The sequence below is a fragment of the Tachysurus vachellii genome, chromosome 22 (assembly GCF_030014155.1).
Source record: "Tachysurus vachellii isolate PV-2020 chromosome 22, HZAU_Pvac_v1, whole genome shotgun sequence".
Classification (NCBI taxonomy): Eukaryota; Metazoa; Chordata; class Actinopteri; order Siluriformes; family Bagridae; genus Tachysurus; species Tachysurus vachellii.
Window position 1 is genome coordinate 6,293,453 of NC_083481.1, and position 17,390 is coordinate 6,310,842.

At 41.6% G+C, this 17,390-nt stretch overlaps 1 protein-coding gene across 3 annotated transcripts in view; it reads right to left on the reverse strand.

Moving 5' to 3' along the window:
- dag1 (dystroglycan 1) overlaps positions 1-16,806 on the reverse strand; it is a 29,532-nt gene extending 12,726 nt beyond the window's left edge. Inside the window, exon 1 of one of the 3 annotated variants that reach the window (XM_060858200.1) lies at positions 16,332-16,806. The gene's annotated coding sequence lies outside the window, so the exon portion shown is untranslated. Of the gene's footprint in view, positions 1-14,965; positions 15,366-15,991; positions 16,265-16,331 lie in introns of those variants that run through there. The other 2 variants (XM_060858201.1, XM_060858202.1) reach the window with 2 other exon arrangements.
- Positions 16,807-17,390: the final 584 nt, after the last annotated feature.

A 17,390-nucleotide genomic window follows, 5' to 3' on the forward strand; every position in this document is an offset into this window, starting at 1 on the left:
CCCCTTTGTGAATCCAGATTAAGAGCTGATGGAACATGATCGGAGCAGTGTAACAGCCATTGGAGCCAAGATCCATCAGTGGCCAGCCATCATCCACTGCTCCTGCAGTGTTTCCCTGTTAGGATTTTTAATACACTCACTGCTTGCCAGCCCATTTGTTTCCATATCAGCCAACATCGAGTCAATCATTGCTGGTGAATAACCAACACCACCATTGTCTAGATACATTGTCTAGTATCACAATGATAAACCACGTCGACAGACAGGCTTGTACGCCATATACAGTACCAGCTATTTTTGTTTTTCAGAGGGACCCAAAAACATGCAAATAAATCTAATCTCCCACAAGTAAAGAGGAAACCTGACGATCTGTCTAACCAACACCAATTCTCAAACTCCTTTTCAGCTTAAAGCAGTACTAGGAAGGACAGCTGAGTTTAATTTCTTTCCAACACGAGCAGTAAAAGATGCAGTACAACATGATGTCAGCCTCAATGCATGGACAAAGCCATTAAGCCTCTTAATGCTTCCTATGAAGAGGCCTGGCAATGGAAAATAGAATGTGAGAGTCCAAAACGACCCACACCAAAGAAAACAAGACCTTCCAGAGAGCTGTAAAAGCTGTAAACACTTTTTTCCAGTCACTCTAAATGAGTGAGGGTGCTTGACTAAAAAAAAAAAAAAATCGGCTGCTACAACTATTGATTAACAAATAACACCCCTAATTCAGGCTACAGGGATGGTGGTGATAGTGACATGGGAGGGACGAGGAGAGAGAGAGAGGGAGGGAGGGAGAGGGAGAGAGGGAGAGAGAGAGAGAGAGAGAGAGAGAGAGAGAGAAAGAGAGAGAGAGAGAGAGAGAGAGAGAGAAAGAGAGAGAGAGAAAGAGAGAGAGAGAAAGAGAGAGAGAGAAAGAGAGAGAAAGAGACTCAACTCTTTTAATCCTCCATTCAGGAATCTGCCAAATTCAAATCCTTTATTCACATGAAGCATCACTGTAATGGACAAGCTCGGGTTATGGTTCATTGATCATCACCTCCGAAGAAAACAAGAATAGGCTGATAAAATTAGGACACATGAAAGGATGGGTTCAAACCCATCTCCGGTTGCAGATAAAGACCTCCTTTCAGCACTCACAACGTGTGGGCCTAAAAATTCGAACCCGTCGCTAAATTCCTCTATAGAACGGTCAACAGATCAAACATGACGAGGCTGAGCACATTTCAGCAGTGAAACTAAACCTGATACCTTCCTCTCTCGAACCATCTTTGCCTCAAGTGCAACATTAAGATTAAGGCCTAAATAAGTTCACATTACCACAGAAGGCAGATCTCTGGTGGTCAAAAAGGAGCAAGGTCTATAAAGAGTGCTAGAAACAGAAGCTCTGGAAGCCAGCAGAGTGCTTTCCCCCTGGCACCGTGGCAACACCCTTTGTGCACAACGCTTATGGGGGCTCTCCGTATTGGATAGGATTATAAAGGCGGTGAGTCACTCTCTGTCTGCAAACGCATTCCACTCAGCCAGAGTCACTGAACCAGTGAAGCTCAGAGCCTTCGTTTCTGGAAAACGAGGGCAAAACAACGAATGCCTTGTTGAACAAATCTGTACGAACTTTACCCCTCTTGTGGTGAGTGTAAAAGGAAAGAAAAAGAAAAGCTCCACCTCTTTTGTCATTATTTCCGCCCAAAAGCGCTACAACTGGTGTAATTACTGAGGAACAATGCAGAATCTGTTACTGCAAGAAGACAGAACTACTTTGATCACTTGTTTATGCAAGTATGAAAAGTGTGCTAAATAAAACGCACAGGAGACTGACCTTTAAATGGAATAAAATAGCACTGAATGTAGCTCAGGTATGCAATATGAACAAAAAAAAAATAATAATAATTAATGAATTAGCGGTTCACTTCTAACAAAAACTAGAATTCACAAATGGCTATTCTGCTCAATATTTCATAAAACAACACAGTGGAATTACTTGGAAGAAATTCAGTTAAAGATACAAAATAGCTGTTATTTGGAGGGAATAGATGACTATTTGACATTTAGGTTGGTGGAGACGTGTGTGTGTGTGTGTGTGTGTGTGTGTGTGTGTAGTCAGATGAATATGAATATGCGTGTTTGTCCCCAACCATGGATTTCAAGGCTACAGTACAATCCAAAGTGAATGACAGACACTGCAGGTTAATTTAGAGGTACACTACGTGCCTGTGTGGTTCTGAACCCATAATGTCTTGCCTGATAAACCGGGTGGGGTGGGGTGGGGTGGGGCAGGCAGCTTAATGAGGTTTTTCTTCCTTTTCGAAATGGTGCAGTTTGGAGACAAATGCTGCCTGATTCTTTCGAGAGAGGCATTCAAGAGCGATCAAGTGATATCAAAACTCATCAGTCGACAACTTACAAAGCCGACTTAAGCAAGTGCCGAGCTGTCAGCAACATTTTCCTCCTTTTCAAATAGTATAAAAGGTTCTATTGCAAGACCATATTAACTCGACTAGAAGACATTTTAGCTGCTGCTTGTACAATAGAATGTATCTTATGTGTACAAGGATTTTGCCAGACAGCCACATTGTAGACACCCTAACAAAAAATCTCTAGTACATTAATGAAATTTGACATGCAACTTATTCATTCATATATATAATTAAGTGAGAGAAAGAGAGACAGAGAGAGAAACAAAGAGAGAGAGAGAGAGAAAGACAGAGAGAGAGAGAGAGAGAGAGAGAGAGAGAGAGAGAGAGAAACAGACAAAGAGAGAGAGAGAGAGAGAGAGAAAGATAGACAGAGAGAGAGAGAGTCAGACAGAGAAAGAGAGACACAGAGAGAGAGAGAGAGAGAGAGAGAGAGAGAGAGAGAGAGAGAGAGAGAGAGAGAGAGAGAGAGAGTCAGACAGAGAAAGAGAGACACAGAGAGAGAGAGAGAGAGAGAGAGACAGAGAGAGAGAGAGAGAGAGTGAGAGTCAGACAGAGAAAGAGAGACACAGAGAGAGAGAGAGAGAGAGAGAGAGAGAGAGACAGAGAGAGAGAGACAGAAAGAGAGAGAGAGTGAGTGAGAGAGAGTCAGACAGAGAAAGAGAGACACAGAGAGAGAGAGAGAGACTTTTCCTAACTGACCTTCTCGAACCAAGTGTGTGGTCTATACCCTCAATGGGGTTAGAGGTCATCACAACCCTCTTTATTTGGCAAACAACACACATTAATTACTGATGAGATAAAACAAGGAAAAAACACAATGCCAATAAGCACTAAAGTCTGATTACATCCAGCACCAAATTCGTAAACATTCTGGGCTTCGTGTTGTATTTCAATGCAGAATATCAAACAAGCTGAATTAAAGGGAGTGCATGTCACGGTGAAGCGAATCCTGAATGTGACCGTATCTTGGAAGGTAAGAGATATGAAGGAAACTGAAGTGTGCATGAATTCCCCAAACCTACGATGAAACAAATAAAAAGAAACAAATATGAAAGGATCTACAGAAAGGCAGAGTTGGGTGGGGATTAAAATAAATAAATAAAAAAAGTCACAAGCAGTCTGTTTTTAAATTGAAAGTGCCCTTGCAAACACGCAGGTCCCCACATGCCTGCAGAGCAAACATGAACCGCGTGACCTGCCAGTAATGGTGATACTTGAGTAAGGGGTGCGGCGGCCATCTTGACTCGGCACACATTCTTACAACAATGGGAAGCTTTTACTCCCCCATGGTTCATTACTAAGACTCCTACATGCTTGTGTTACGTGGGCCACCTGTGGGCTGAAGGAAAGCTTGATTAAAATAAAACAATAATAAAACTCACCTACAACCAGATTATGTTGTACTTTCTCAAAATCCTTCATTGCACGCTGTCAGAAACTAAACAACCTGTAATCAGGAATTAAGTAGCATTTGGGAAATCACCTGCTCCTGTCTAACACTTTTTTTAAAAAAGGTTATAGAAGCATATCAGACATTACACCTGCATTTTTAATTCAATGTAAAGCTAAATGAGACATGGGAAATAAATGTTTAAGCGCTGCAGAAAAAAAGGGTACGCTTTTGATTAGTTAGCTCTGTTCGAGGAGAGTTACGGTTTATTTGGGCTTTACCATATTCCTCTGTCAAGGCTCCTTACATCTCTGGAATTACATCACGGCAAAGCTGTGTTGTGGGGCGGCATGCGAATTAAAACCGGAGATGAAGTCAAAAATTATTATTATTATAAACCCTTCAGAAATCTGGAGGCATCGTGTATAATTACATTTGAGCAAAATGAGAATCCTTTACGTTTCAATCCTGACATGTCTCACTGGGGATCTTATTAAAGATGAGCTGCTACCAAGACTAACATCTGGCCTAGATTAGGCTTTCGGGAAACATTTGAGAGCGACGAGCAGAGCCTGAGAATGAGATTCAAACCTGCAAACAGGAACGGCTACTTCCAGGCAGTAGCTAAGGCTTCGGAAACGTGATCACTAAACGGCTTTGCCAATCATCCGAATGCTTCCTGAAATAACTAAACTTTCGCCGTGGGGAATATGAAGATCAAATAATATTCCTAATAGTTTCTGAAGATTGGGCTTTACTGACCTTCCAAGGGAATGAGATGGTCAGGAGACGAAAATACACTGGCTGCTCTGTAAGTTCCTCTTCTCGACAACTTGTCAAAATAAATTATGTTTGCCTCCAAGCACATCTCCGCCAAACGATGAACAAGATGCGCACTGTGACCTTTCAAATTATGTCTGAGCTGCATTCAACGTGCGTTTATCCAGAAATAGCCTGTAATCAAAGTGGTAATGGCCGCTCTGTCTGCACGCCTCTTTTTTAGAAGCATTTCAAGTGCGTGCTGACGAGCACACTGGGCATGCCATAAACACTAAAGCTCATCGCGGCTCATTTGGCTTGTTTTATCAGGGACCTCAGATGCTGTATGAAGACCACCACCAGCTCTGTGGTGCAGAAAGACAGGTGGTGGGAGTGACAGCTGACATACCGAGACTGCTTACAAAAATCACAGCTCTGGACTAACCCAGTAGTCTGGGTAACGTGACGACCTCCGAGTCGGCCTGGTACACCTCTTGTGGCCTTTCACGGGCTGTAAAAACGACTCTATGAGGACAACCTGTTAACTTACAAACTAACAGTGGTGGATGAGAAGCAGGTTATTAAGTAGGGCTGGGGGTATTTCTGGAAATGGTCCATCTTCAAAAATAGGTAGGTCACTCGGGTGGTCACGGGTTCATACAGATATTTATCTAAGACATCAAGTCCCCAGGTTGTTGCCATAGCCTTATCTTGCTTCTTCATAACTGTTAAGTTCATAAATAATCTGGCCAGCCCCATGCTTACACCTCCCTCAAACCACAGTTTTTTCTGTTCCACGTAATGGGACAAAAATAGTCTCAGCAAGGTCAAGGCAAAAAAAAAAAAAAAAAAAAGTCTAGACACCAGACGAGCTTATCTACACAACTCATAATATTATATATACACACAAAGTGTGTTTGTATACGTGTATCAAAGAGCACAAGAAGCAATAAATTGCTTTAGCATTCAAGGACAGATAATCACTAGCTCTTATAACCGAGGACAAGCATGTCCTCAATCATACTTTCAAAATCAGCAGCCATGTAACTCTCAGGCTACATGCAGGCTTCCTTGCTTTAATCGCAAGATGGACTCCCTCTCGTTTGCTTGCTCGCTCACACGCTTGTTGGATCTGCACCAAGTGGCTGCAGCGAGAGCGAATCCCAGATCCTGTGAATGAGCAGTTCGGCTCGCGCCAAGGCGTCGCTGGCCTGTTCGAGCAGGATTGGTTAACTGCTACTGCTTCCTCGCTTTCACTGATCTGGGATGACACCGTTCAGGATGCCTGAGAAAGGAGAGAGCGAGAGAGATAGAGAGAGAGTGAGAGAGAGGACTCGCTCTTCGGTACAGATGATGAGGAGGTGGGGGATAAGGTAAAAGACAGTGGCTCGTCACGTTTCCTTAGCCAAGGGGATGACAACAGCATTCAGAGCGTGTTCAACAACCAGGCACACCTCTTGGGAATTGGACTTGAATAGGTAGCGAGAGGAAAAACAGGGGGGCTCATACTATTTTATCCTTAGTGGTGCTCTCTCTCTCTGTGTGTATATTTGGGAGGGCGATAAGAGGACAAGACGCTACAGCACTGAACGACTGTGGGCTGAAAGACGGCACTTCAAAAGACGATCAATCTTTGCTCAGAACAAACCGTGGTGCTGTGCTGTTTGAGGAAGCAAATCTATTTCCACCCTACGTGTGTTTGACACGCACGTATCAAAGCCGCCATGCTCGGGGGGTGAGAATGCTGCTGCGCATCTGAAGGTGGATTCCATGTGCCGAGAGCTGCACGACACTACCCCTCCCACCCCACACACACACACACACACACACACACACACACATTCCTCAGGGAGAAGCAGATGGCTCCACGGAGGCACACAACTTGCGCACGTAACCTGCTAAAAAGAAACACATCTGTGGAGCCCATCTTGGATTAAAGACTTGGACCAATAAATAGTTCAAACACGCACAGTGGATGTCAACAAAGCCAATGCTAGTGTAAACTCTGAGCATGCCGTTTAAGATGTTTGAATAATAACGCCACCTGTTTCGACAGAGGAAACCTGTTGTTAACCATGAAGCGGAGGAAAACATGACCTGAAGATACAAGATCCAGCATGTGGAGATAGAGAAACTACTACAGTGTTTGGAGACTAAATACAATAGATTTGTGCTTAAGTATCTTGAGAGAGAGTTTTTTTTTTGTGGTTCTGAAATAAAACTGAAAAGGTTTAAGGTTTCTGCTTCTGGGGGGAAAAGAAATATATCAAAAGATCTGAGAAAGAGGAGAAGGTGGAGGAGGAGGCAGAAGAGGAGGCGGCAGCGAACCCACAATTTTGTTTACCAGAGGAGGAAATAAAAAAAAAAAAAAAAAAAAAAAAAAAAGATACTACCATTATTCCGTTATCTAAACTGTCCTTGACATAAAATGAAAATTTGAGTAAATATCAGCAGATACAAAATATTACATTACAGAACCAAAGTATTACAAATAACCCTGTGACTACCCTGGAGGAAAATGATGGCTTCCTTTGTGGGAAAACAAGCAGGTGATGCCATTGCTCCAAATGTATAGTAATATACTGTAAGTACAGGTCTCCACATCTCCAAAGCAGACTTAAAAGCGAAGGCAAAATACATATTGCCAGCACGGCAAACACCTGACAAATTGTAGCTTGCACAGAGGCGTGCATCCACATCAGCACGCATAAGTACACTCTAGTTAGGAAACTGCGTCATGGTTGCATTTACGGAACAGCTACAAACTAGACTGTGGAAAAAGATGCCGACGTCGCTAAAATTTTAAACCATGGCGTCGTGAAATTCTCGAATCCAAAGTGATATGGTAATGTTGGCGTGTCTATAGCAACAGCGCCTTCACGGGGCGCTCCGTTCAAGCCGATCTACCCCGACCGCCTTCCGACGATCCGGAGTATAAACATGCCGCCCTTTCAAGTGAAGAATGAAAAGGTCATGTCGATATGTTTAAATGTGCTCTACGGTAACACTACCTCAAAATACAGGCACACAAAATACTGCAGCTCCTACTGTCGGCACTTTAGGAGTGTCGATCCGGAGCATATGCTCGTAAAATGCTTCAACAGCGGCTCTTACAAAAGAAAACATGTACAGGGTCAGGTCAGTGTGAGCCGCTGGTGAACAAGCGTGCGTGAATCGTCTCCACAAAGCAGGAACGAAGTCGGCCATTCAGAAGCAAAGCCGCTGGTCGGTGTGAAAAGCAGCCGCTGGTGTTTAACTGTGAGAAGTAACACGGGTCTGCTTGGTGTTGTCCACATCTCTGGCCATGTTTACAGGAGCAAGCGCTACCAGAATCGAGAACCAGGTGGAAGATTTCGTGGTTTACTTCCATCTAGCTTGGATTCTTTCTACTGGTGGACTTCCTGACGCCTGTGGGCTCTCAGAGTTGCTTAACATTTTGAGGGTTGCCATGGTAGATGATGCTTATCTAATGAGCACCTCTTCCACTCCCCTAGACAACAGCTGGCTGTATCGGCATGAAAAGAAAGAGTTATTTGTATGTTTGACTTCTCACTTTAGTTTATACACGTTAGTGAAAGCGACCAAGTTGGACTCAAACGCACAGACCGAAAGAAATGAAACGCAAGCAAAACGGAAGAGACTTGTACGGTAACATGCGGTATTAAATGCGGTATTAAAAGAAGCTTGGGTTTTAAATGGCTTCCATTAGGAGAGGGAATCATTTCTTAAATCTTTGCTTAGTGTCACTGTAGAGAAGCTACATTCTTGGTAGTGTTGGAATTCACCAGAAAATTCACCTGGAGCTGTGAATTTTAAACGCAAGGGTCTCGATCTGGATTCCTTTGTTTAATTGATAAAGCGTCTCACCAAGCCAGCACAGATGACAAAGACATATTTCCAACAGATCTCAACATTATATCAGTGGTAATCATTAATCTATTTCCAGGTAATGCATTTAGGTTTTAAATGAGTCTATTTTCCAAACAGATCTGCGTCAAGGACATGGGGCTCGAAAAGGATATCGGAGCAATCAGGTCAGGCAGTTTGCAGAGGAACAAACAGCCTAACCTCCTAGTTTTATCTGTGAAGATAAGAACCCGGCAAGCGTTTCCTTTCTTTTTGTTCCTGCGGTCGGCAGTTTAAAAAAAAAAACGATAGTGGCGTTATGTTTGGAATAAACATCCTTCGTTTGATACCCAAACCGTGCTTTGTAACTCTGCTATTTGCATGCGGTAAAAATGCCCCCCCACTAATCTTGGGGTTAATGTGTTATCAATTAACCTAAGCACTTGGCAAATCCCTTGGTCTAAGGTAAATGATTTCGAAAGAGTCTGGCGTGAAAGCAGGCACCATTCATATGACTGAGTCTTTTGTTGGAGAACAGGTGGGGATAAACAAGCAGCTCCGAATCTGAATGAAAACCTCCCCCCCGACACACACATACCCCCACCCTGAATGAGCACGTTCACTTTCCCTGCTGTTCACTAGCCTAATCTGTTAAGAAATTGCAGGTGGTCCTTTTCTTTCGGGACTCTTAGTTTAGAGAGCTGTGACTGCGCTGGCTCCGGGGTTTATCGGTTCACCGAGCTCGGTACAGGCGACTTGACAATTACCCTCTTACTTACTTACTCACTCCAGCTAGATCACAGCAAACACCCTCTCGCTTCAGGAAAAGCCGGGTAATTTGCAGAAGGGTCAAAGAGCTCCTCAAACTCACCGGGCTGGGGAGCTAAAGAAAAGATGAGGAGGAAAGGAATGGGGGAGGGAGACAGAGAGACAGCGACTCACTTCCTTCTGCTCTATTCATGGCGCTGCTGAACACAACCTGGGTGTGGGAAACGTTAATTGACATAGCGGTGAAGTTAAATTGCAGCAGTTTAACTAATAAATAATCTGATCACTCAGCCTTGGCCATGTAAATTAATAGGTTGCCAGATCAGGATTGGTTCATACTCGTATTTAAAATGGTCCACAACAATTTTCCAGTGAACATACAGTCATTTCTTTATTCAGTTTCCAACCAAAGCGTTCGAGTCCCCGAGGGCCACCTGCTACTAGAAGTCAATGAATTCGACGGAGTATCTAAAGTAGCCAGAATTTCTAAAATGCCATTAAATTGAAGGAAAAAATATTGCACGATAGGAGTCTTTCCTGCGCTGAGCCCAACATTCTGGGTGTTTAAAAAGGAGGGTTTATCGCAGCGCTGTGAGAAAGGCAAAGTGAAAAGATGTACATCTACTTGCAGCTGTTTTTCGTGTCAAAGCCAAGGTTTTGACAAAAGACAAGCGGATCGTTACAAAGTCTTCAGAAGTTTTTGTTGTTAGTTCAATTACGTGGACAACGTCAAGCCTGTGAGAAGTGCTAACAATTAGGATAAGATTTATTTTCCCCCACAAGTCTTAAGTGCCACAGATGAGTGAAAAGTCCTAATATTTTTTTAGGCTTTGAAACTAAATTAAGAGATTGTTTTTAGTTAAGTCTAACATCTCCCTGAGTGTGAATAATTTCAGGACTTGGTCTACAAGGCTTTCACTGACGGGGTGAACAATCTGCAAATTTCAAAGCTTAAGCCAAAATAATGGAAACCTCTGAAAGCTGGTTATATGAACAGGAAGAACACTGTAATTGCCTTTGCAGGCTTTGACCCATTTCTAGTAGAGACCGTTTTTTCCCAACATCAACACCATCATCTTTTGTGTTATGGAAGTTTTTTTTCTGTATCGGCTTAGACGCAAGCAAACTCGCCAGACTGTATGATGTGTTCGTGATTTTGTGCGTCTAAGTATTTTTTTCCCCTGTGACTTTCAAAAAGTTCTTATACATACTGAAAAAAAAAAACAATCATAAGAAGTCTTACTTGAAACTGGGTCAACATGACTTTGTAGATTAAAGTCTTGAGTTCTGGACTGTTTGCTGAAAGAATTACACTTCAATGTGTGCTTTCCTCATCGGGGATAGGCATTAAACATGTTTTTGCCATTTCTGGTACTGCGGCTTCTCCAATTAGGGTACAAATTGCTAAAGTTTAGGAACTGAGAAGCATAATTTATCATTAGAGACCAGCATTTAAAGTAGTCAGTTAGAATTGTTGTACATATCAAAACAAATCAGGGAGGTGATACTGACTGTTTAATAAGTAACAAATGAATCATTATTAAACAGCAGCATGCCTTTCCTAGATTTGTTTACTTTACCTTCTTTATGTCCTTCAACAAAGCAGCAGCTTGAAGCGTTTGTGTATTTAGTGTACTTTGCTCTACGTTCTCTCGTAGTAAAATGATTCTTGCTAAAAAAAATCTGCAGATGGTGCAGTGTTACATGATGAAACTGTGTACAGGATGAGACGCCTCCTCGCTCTGAAACTGAACCCCCGGTTATTTACGAGCAGCGCTACAGAAATCTAGGTTAGTCTGCAGATTGAACCGTGAGCCACTGCACGCTGCTGTGCTGCAGCGCACTGAGCCTCAAAAAGGATGAAGCGGCTCGCGGGAAAACAAACAGGAGCTGTGTGTGCTCGAAGAAAGAGCTTCTTATGCTGCGAGTGCGGGTTCGCCCAGCCATGCCGTCTCTTGATTAGGTTTCAAATCCAATCATGACTCTGCCTTGCATGTCACGTTATGAAACACGACTCTGTTTTAACTTCCTGGCTGTTGGATTTCACAGGACTTTGCCACTAGGTGTACATGGAGAAGAGACAGGACAATCAGAGATGCACTCCAGATCTGTCAAACAGTAGCATGCGTGTGTCAGATGAAAGAAATAGTTGGTAGTGGCTACTGCCCTCCCCATCCCACCACTTTTCTATTTTTAAACCCAAGTGGGGCAAAGTTACATGGCTAACTTTAGCACTCTAAAGAAAAAAAAAAAAAGAAAAAAAAAAAAAAAAAAGGGGTCACAGTTTGCACTCTTGTCTCAAATACAAAATTGCACTTAAATAAAATACATACTTAAAATAATAACAGACAGTGATAGATAGTGCTATGGAAAATGCTGCAATACCAAACACTATACAAGACACATTCCAGACAGTTAGCGTAACAAACAAGTTTTTAAATAACAAAACTCTCTTGAATTCTTGAATCTGATTGGCCAGGAGTTAAGTCCTTTTCTGCATCACTCTGATGTCATACTCTAAGACCAATACATGAAATAAAAAAAAAACTCTATGCCAATAAATGAAATACGAAAGCACACTGCTGTTATTTGACAAAAGCAAGACATATACTCCGTAAGGGAAATGATCATACAAGAAGAATACAATAATTTACTGCATCACAACACCTAGTTTCCCATAATTTATTCCGTAATGAATATACAGTTTTTTTTATGAAGTACCATATACTGTAGTTCAACCTTTTTTCTAGCCATTTGTTGAGACCAGAAGCTGCTGGACAATTAATACTGGAAGTTACTTTGCCTTGCTTCGATGACCAAACGCTCTACAGTTAACTCTCGACTGCTTTGGGTAAAAGTTGTTACTGCTGTTTAACGTGTAAGGCATTTAGTTCTATCTTCAAAATAGAAGTACGTTTCAGATGTCATATAATCACTACTTAAGATGATCATTTGATTTCAGAGGGTTGCAATATATAACCAATATACCCAGAACACCGTTTGCTGTTTTTGTGATGTTTTTTCCCCCCTTCGGAACACAAGCACCTTTTTTATTTTTGGTTTTTTTTGTAAGAGACAAAATTAAAACCTGAGGTGTGTTCTTCATTGCCGTTATGAAACAAGAACGCACCCGATAGCTGACCAACCACAAGCAGGCTGGTAAACTGCACAATATCGCTGTGATGGATGACTAAATAATACTTTCAGTCACAAAGAAAAACTGGCTGAAAACAAGAAGGCTCTCCAGGATACAAAGTACATAAAAACCCTGTAGAGGTCTGACACTGGTACAGGTGAATCTTTTTCTCATCTGTCTATAAGAGTGACACAATGATGAAAGTCTGGAGAAAAAGAAGGGGAAAAATACTGATCTGAAGCAACACCTCATAGGTGGAACTCGTGTTTTTATTGATGATGAGGCTGTCAACAGCAGCGGCATGATGAATTCTGGCACATCTTAATTTTTCAGATCCAAGCAGCCTCCCTAGAACACAGTAGGGTATTTTTTGTTGATGTTTTTCTCCACATCCAAGATGTTTAATGTTGTTTTTTAGTCACGCCAATCATCTGACCTGAACACTCAGATGCAGATCACGTACTGAAGTAAAAGCCAGAGGCAAAAAGCCCCCCCCCAAAAAAATAAGCCAAAAATAAATGGCTGGTTTACAAGCCAAGCAAAGCATTACCAGTGACGATGTGCAGCAGCTGGTAACGTCTACAGGTCACAGTCATTACAGCCACTGGATTTGCAATCGAATATTAACACAACAACATTATTTACAAATATGATGATCTGTCTAATTAGGCAGAAAACAGGAAACAAGAACAAATATTGGTTTGGATCCCATATGGTTCACCTAATACAGAACTCTACCTGAATATTAATTATCGGATTTGTATTTTTCCAAAATTAAAACGCACTAAAAAACAAAACCTATTACTGAAATACAAGTACGGTGTTATTTTACATAATAAGGCTGCCTTTTTATATGATCATAAACGTTATGCATAGCCATATGCATCACAGACGCGAAAACCACAAACGAGTGCAATTACAGAGCCAAGAGAGTTGTTTTCAGGACAAACCCAATCAATATGGCTGGCTATCAGCTTCACTACAATACACCGAAGGTGATCGAGGAGCCTCAGGGACTGCAGCAATACCTACTATCGCAATTATACTCAGGACTCTAGAGGAAAATTAGACTCATTTACTATCCCCAACAGCTGGCTGCACCGTGTGGTGAAGAATACGGGCACAAACTTTCGCACTGCACTGTATGTCACTGAGAAACACATACAGTATGCGAGACACGAGCTGTGGGGGGGGGAAACTATTCGGAAATGTATGCCTGTCTTCTAATTTTATCCCACCTCCTCTAGTTCTTCCCCAGAGGACGAAAAGGGAGTTGGCAGAACATGGCTCAGCCTACATGCCAAGGCAGAGATAGCGCTCCAAACTAACACTGCATACACATATACACACACGTATATACACTGTGTTTTTGTGTTTGTGGATTTAGCTGCATGTATCAGACTCATCTATATGCAGAGACGTCAAGCAAGAAAATCAACCCACACTACAGTCAGTGTTGCTTGAAGCTCTAGAGAAATCTAAAGGGACCAAAAAAAACAACCACAAAAAAAAGGGCAGGCAGATTATCAACTGCATGTATTTGTGCATGACATCCTAGGATGTCTAAAATAAAACCACACATAATTATACAGACAGACATGGACAGCTGAGAAAGGATTTTGGTTTCAGTCCTGAAACACACACAAAAAATAACTACAAACTTCAGATACAAAGACAAACATTAGGAAGTTGTGAGGGCTTTTTTTTTTTTTGATGTTCCAAGCTTACTATCTGATTACATTAAACTAAATACTGCAATAATATATATATTAATATACATGAAAGAGATGATCTGACAAAAGACAGGTATCTGCACTCAAAATGTAGCAGCCTGTCAAACATACAATTGAAAGATGATCGTGTTTTGAAAAAATTTCAAAATTAGGTTTGTTTGAATACATATTTTCCCAACAGCAGGGTATCAGTGATGTGATCATTCTTGAATGGAGAAGTGCGAACAGAAGGTGACAACGTATTAAATTATCTGGTGATCACGCTGATGAATCAATACGTCAATATGGGTCATGATTAATCCTGTTTATACGGATAACGAAGTGTTCGGTTTGTCGGACTAACCGGTTCCCATCTCCAATCTGTTTAGCAGCAGAAACATAAATGACTTAACTATGTTAATGTATAACTTTCTATTTGCATACATGAGACACAAACGTGTGTATAACTTCACACACACTAGGGCTGAGCAATACGCCATAACTACACACATTACTACAATCAATGTGATCACTTTTTGAGCACAAGCACAGCTCACTGAAAACGTGTCAACGCAATGATCGATTGTTTATCCAGAACACGAGATGTAAAGTGCATTGTTTTGTTGTTTTCTTTCTTTAACCTAACTAACAAACTAAGCAGCTCTGAGCCCCAGTGCTTTGAGCAGCTCAGTAAACGGCGCCGTTCACACAGACTGCAGGAGATCGCAGGACAAATAACGCCTCCTGGAGCCGACAAAAAAGGTTACAAACATCTCTAATAGACACAGAAAACGTAAAAAAAGAGCGATTGATTACAAAATAAAACAACCCACGAATGCACAGAGGTATCAGAAACTCGCCTGTAGTTTTACACACACACACAAAACATATACACACATTTATACACACCCACTCGCCCAAAACAAAGATCAGCGATTACCTGAGCTGTATTTAAGCTTGATCTTCATCTCGAAACATTTTCAATTAGTTTCTCTCTACCACACAGTCCCACAGATCTCTCACAAGGCCACTGATCTGACCGCAATGTCTCTAAATGTCAAAGCCCAAAACGGTAAAGGGCGCTGCTGCTGCTGCACCCTCTGTTTACACCCACCTACGTCAACGAAAAGTCGACTAAAGGACTCGTTTCCTTGATCCTCAAAAGATAAAACCGTGTTTGATAAAGCGAAAAATTGCCTCAGAAAGCTACCATTTCTAATTCTTTTACATATTTATTTTAAACGTTACGCTGTTAGCCACCTTGCTAACCTGAATAACTCACCTTGCTAACTCCCACAGCTAGTCAGAACAACGTTAAATAAAAACAACAACCCGAAAATTATACGTTTTTTGTTTGTTTTGTTTTTTTTTTTTTTGCAGTAACACAAACGTCCTAGACATACACAGTTATTTCAACTCATTCTGTAATGCATTTATTCTCATTTATTTTCGATACGAATCTAAAACTAGTCTAGTTTAGCTCATTAACTAACTTAACGTTTCCTTAGTTCAATTCTAACAGAAGGTTTTAGCAAGCTAATTTCATCAAGCGGTGCCAAAAAAAATAAATACCCCACAGGAATAACCACCTAGCTGGCAGGCTAAGTAGCATTATTAACACCTAGCCGAAGAGAACGTGTATTATAAAGACAATATGATATTTTTAAAAGTACTGACGAGGAGACGTAACATTTTTAGCTTGTGATGTGACAGGACATCGATGATGCTAACAAGCTAACACCTGTTCCTACTAACAGGAGGATGAAGTGAGACTAGCTACAGCTAGCTAGCTTCAAAGCAGCGAGCTAACGTTCTATACATAATGTAAAAGCCACACAAAAATATTCACAAATTAAAAAAAAAAAAAAAAAAAAACATTCACAAGCTCGCGTATAAGAAATAAATAACGTGCAGGGAAGAGAAAAAAGGAACGCATGAATTAATAACCGGTTAATAAATCTCTTACCTCGTTTGAGCTAGAACAGCGTTTCTAGTCATTATTTTTCTTTCCGTAGAGTCGACATAACAGAAGCGTCGTTTAATAGCGTTATCCAGCCCTGTCACGTATTAAATACCGTCTATAACGCTTGTACATAAGGCGGAAACCAATCTCGTGTCATCTCAGAGGTTTTTCGTCCTAAAACCAAGCCGTAAGTCGAGCACTTTCACTGCCACAAGCGGGTCGTCAAAGCCTTGACTAGTCGATCCAAGAGACAGAGAGCGTCAAAGCCTAAACATTCCCTCGCAATCATTCAGACATAAATAGGGAAAAAAAATAGACCAAAAAAAAAACATGAAAGACTAACCGTAATGAGTTGAGCCAAATGCTTTCGGTGTGTCTTCGCTGAGAAACACACACACATACACACACACACACACACACACACAGAAAATAAAATGTCCCAGTAACGTCGTGCTGGTCAGGTTTGTGTCAGCTTTCACCAACACGACGTGTTTCTTCTGTAACAAACTCCTTTCCTCCCTCGTTAAAATCTCTCAAACCGAATCCACCGTTTCAAAAGCACAGCGTTCACCCTGTCTCTGTACGAAGCAGAAAAAAACTAGAAGTGAAAAAAAAAAAAGAAAGAAAGAAAAAGCTAAGCTAAAGTGTGACAGAAAAAGGACAATCACATGACGGAGACGTGTCCGCGGGGCAGAGCGGCTCTCTACAAGCACTGCAGCTTCTCCCTCCACCAAAGTCTATTAGTATTCCTCAGCTTCTCTACAGCTCCTCCGCAGACGAGCTGTGTAATGGGAAGTAAAAGCAGCCAGGTTTGGATATACGAGTACTCTTTAAGTCCCCACCTCTGAGAGAGAAAAGAGGAGGAGGAGGAAGAGGAGGAAGAGGAGGAGGAGGAGGACGAGGAGGAGGAGAACTCGCTTTCACTCCTCCCCTTCAAACACTGGGGCTTCTGTGTGTTTTCCACATAAACAGTCATACAAGTTCTTTCAAACCACACAGACAACTGATCTATCTATCTATCTGTCTATCTATCTGTCTGTCTGTCTGCCTGTCTGTCTATCTGTCTTTCTATCTGTCTATCTGTCTATCTGTCTGCCTGCCTGCCCATCTATCTATCTATCTATCTATCTATCTATCTATCTATCTATCTATCTATCTATCTATCTATCTATCTATCTGTCTGTCTGTCTGTCTGTCTGTTTGTCTGTCTATCTGTCTTTCTATCTGTCTATCTGTCTGCCTGCCTGCCCATCTATCTATCTATCTATCTATCTATCTATCTATCTATCTATCTGTCTGTCTGTCTGTCTGTCTGTCTGCCTGTCTATCTGTCTTTCTATCTGTCTATCTGTCTGCCTGCCTGCCCATCTATCTATCTATCTATCTATCTATCTATCTATCT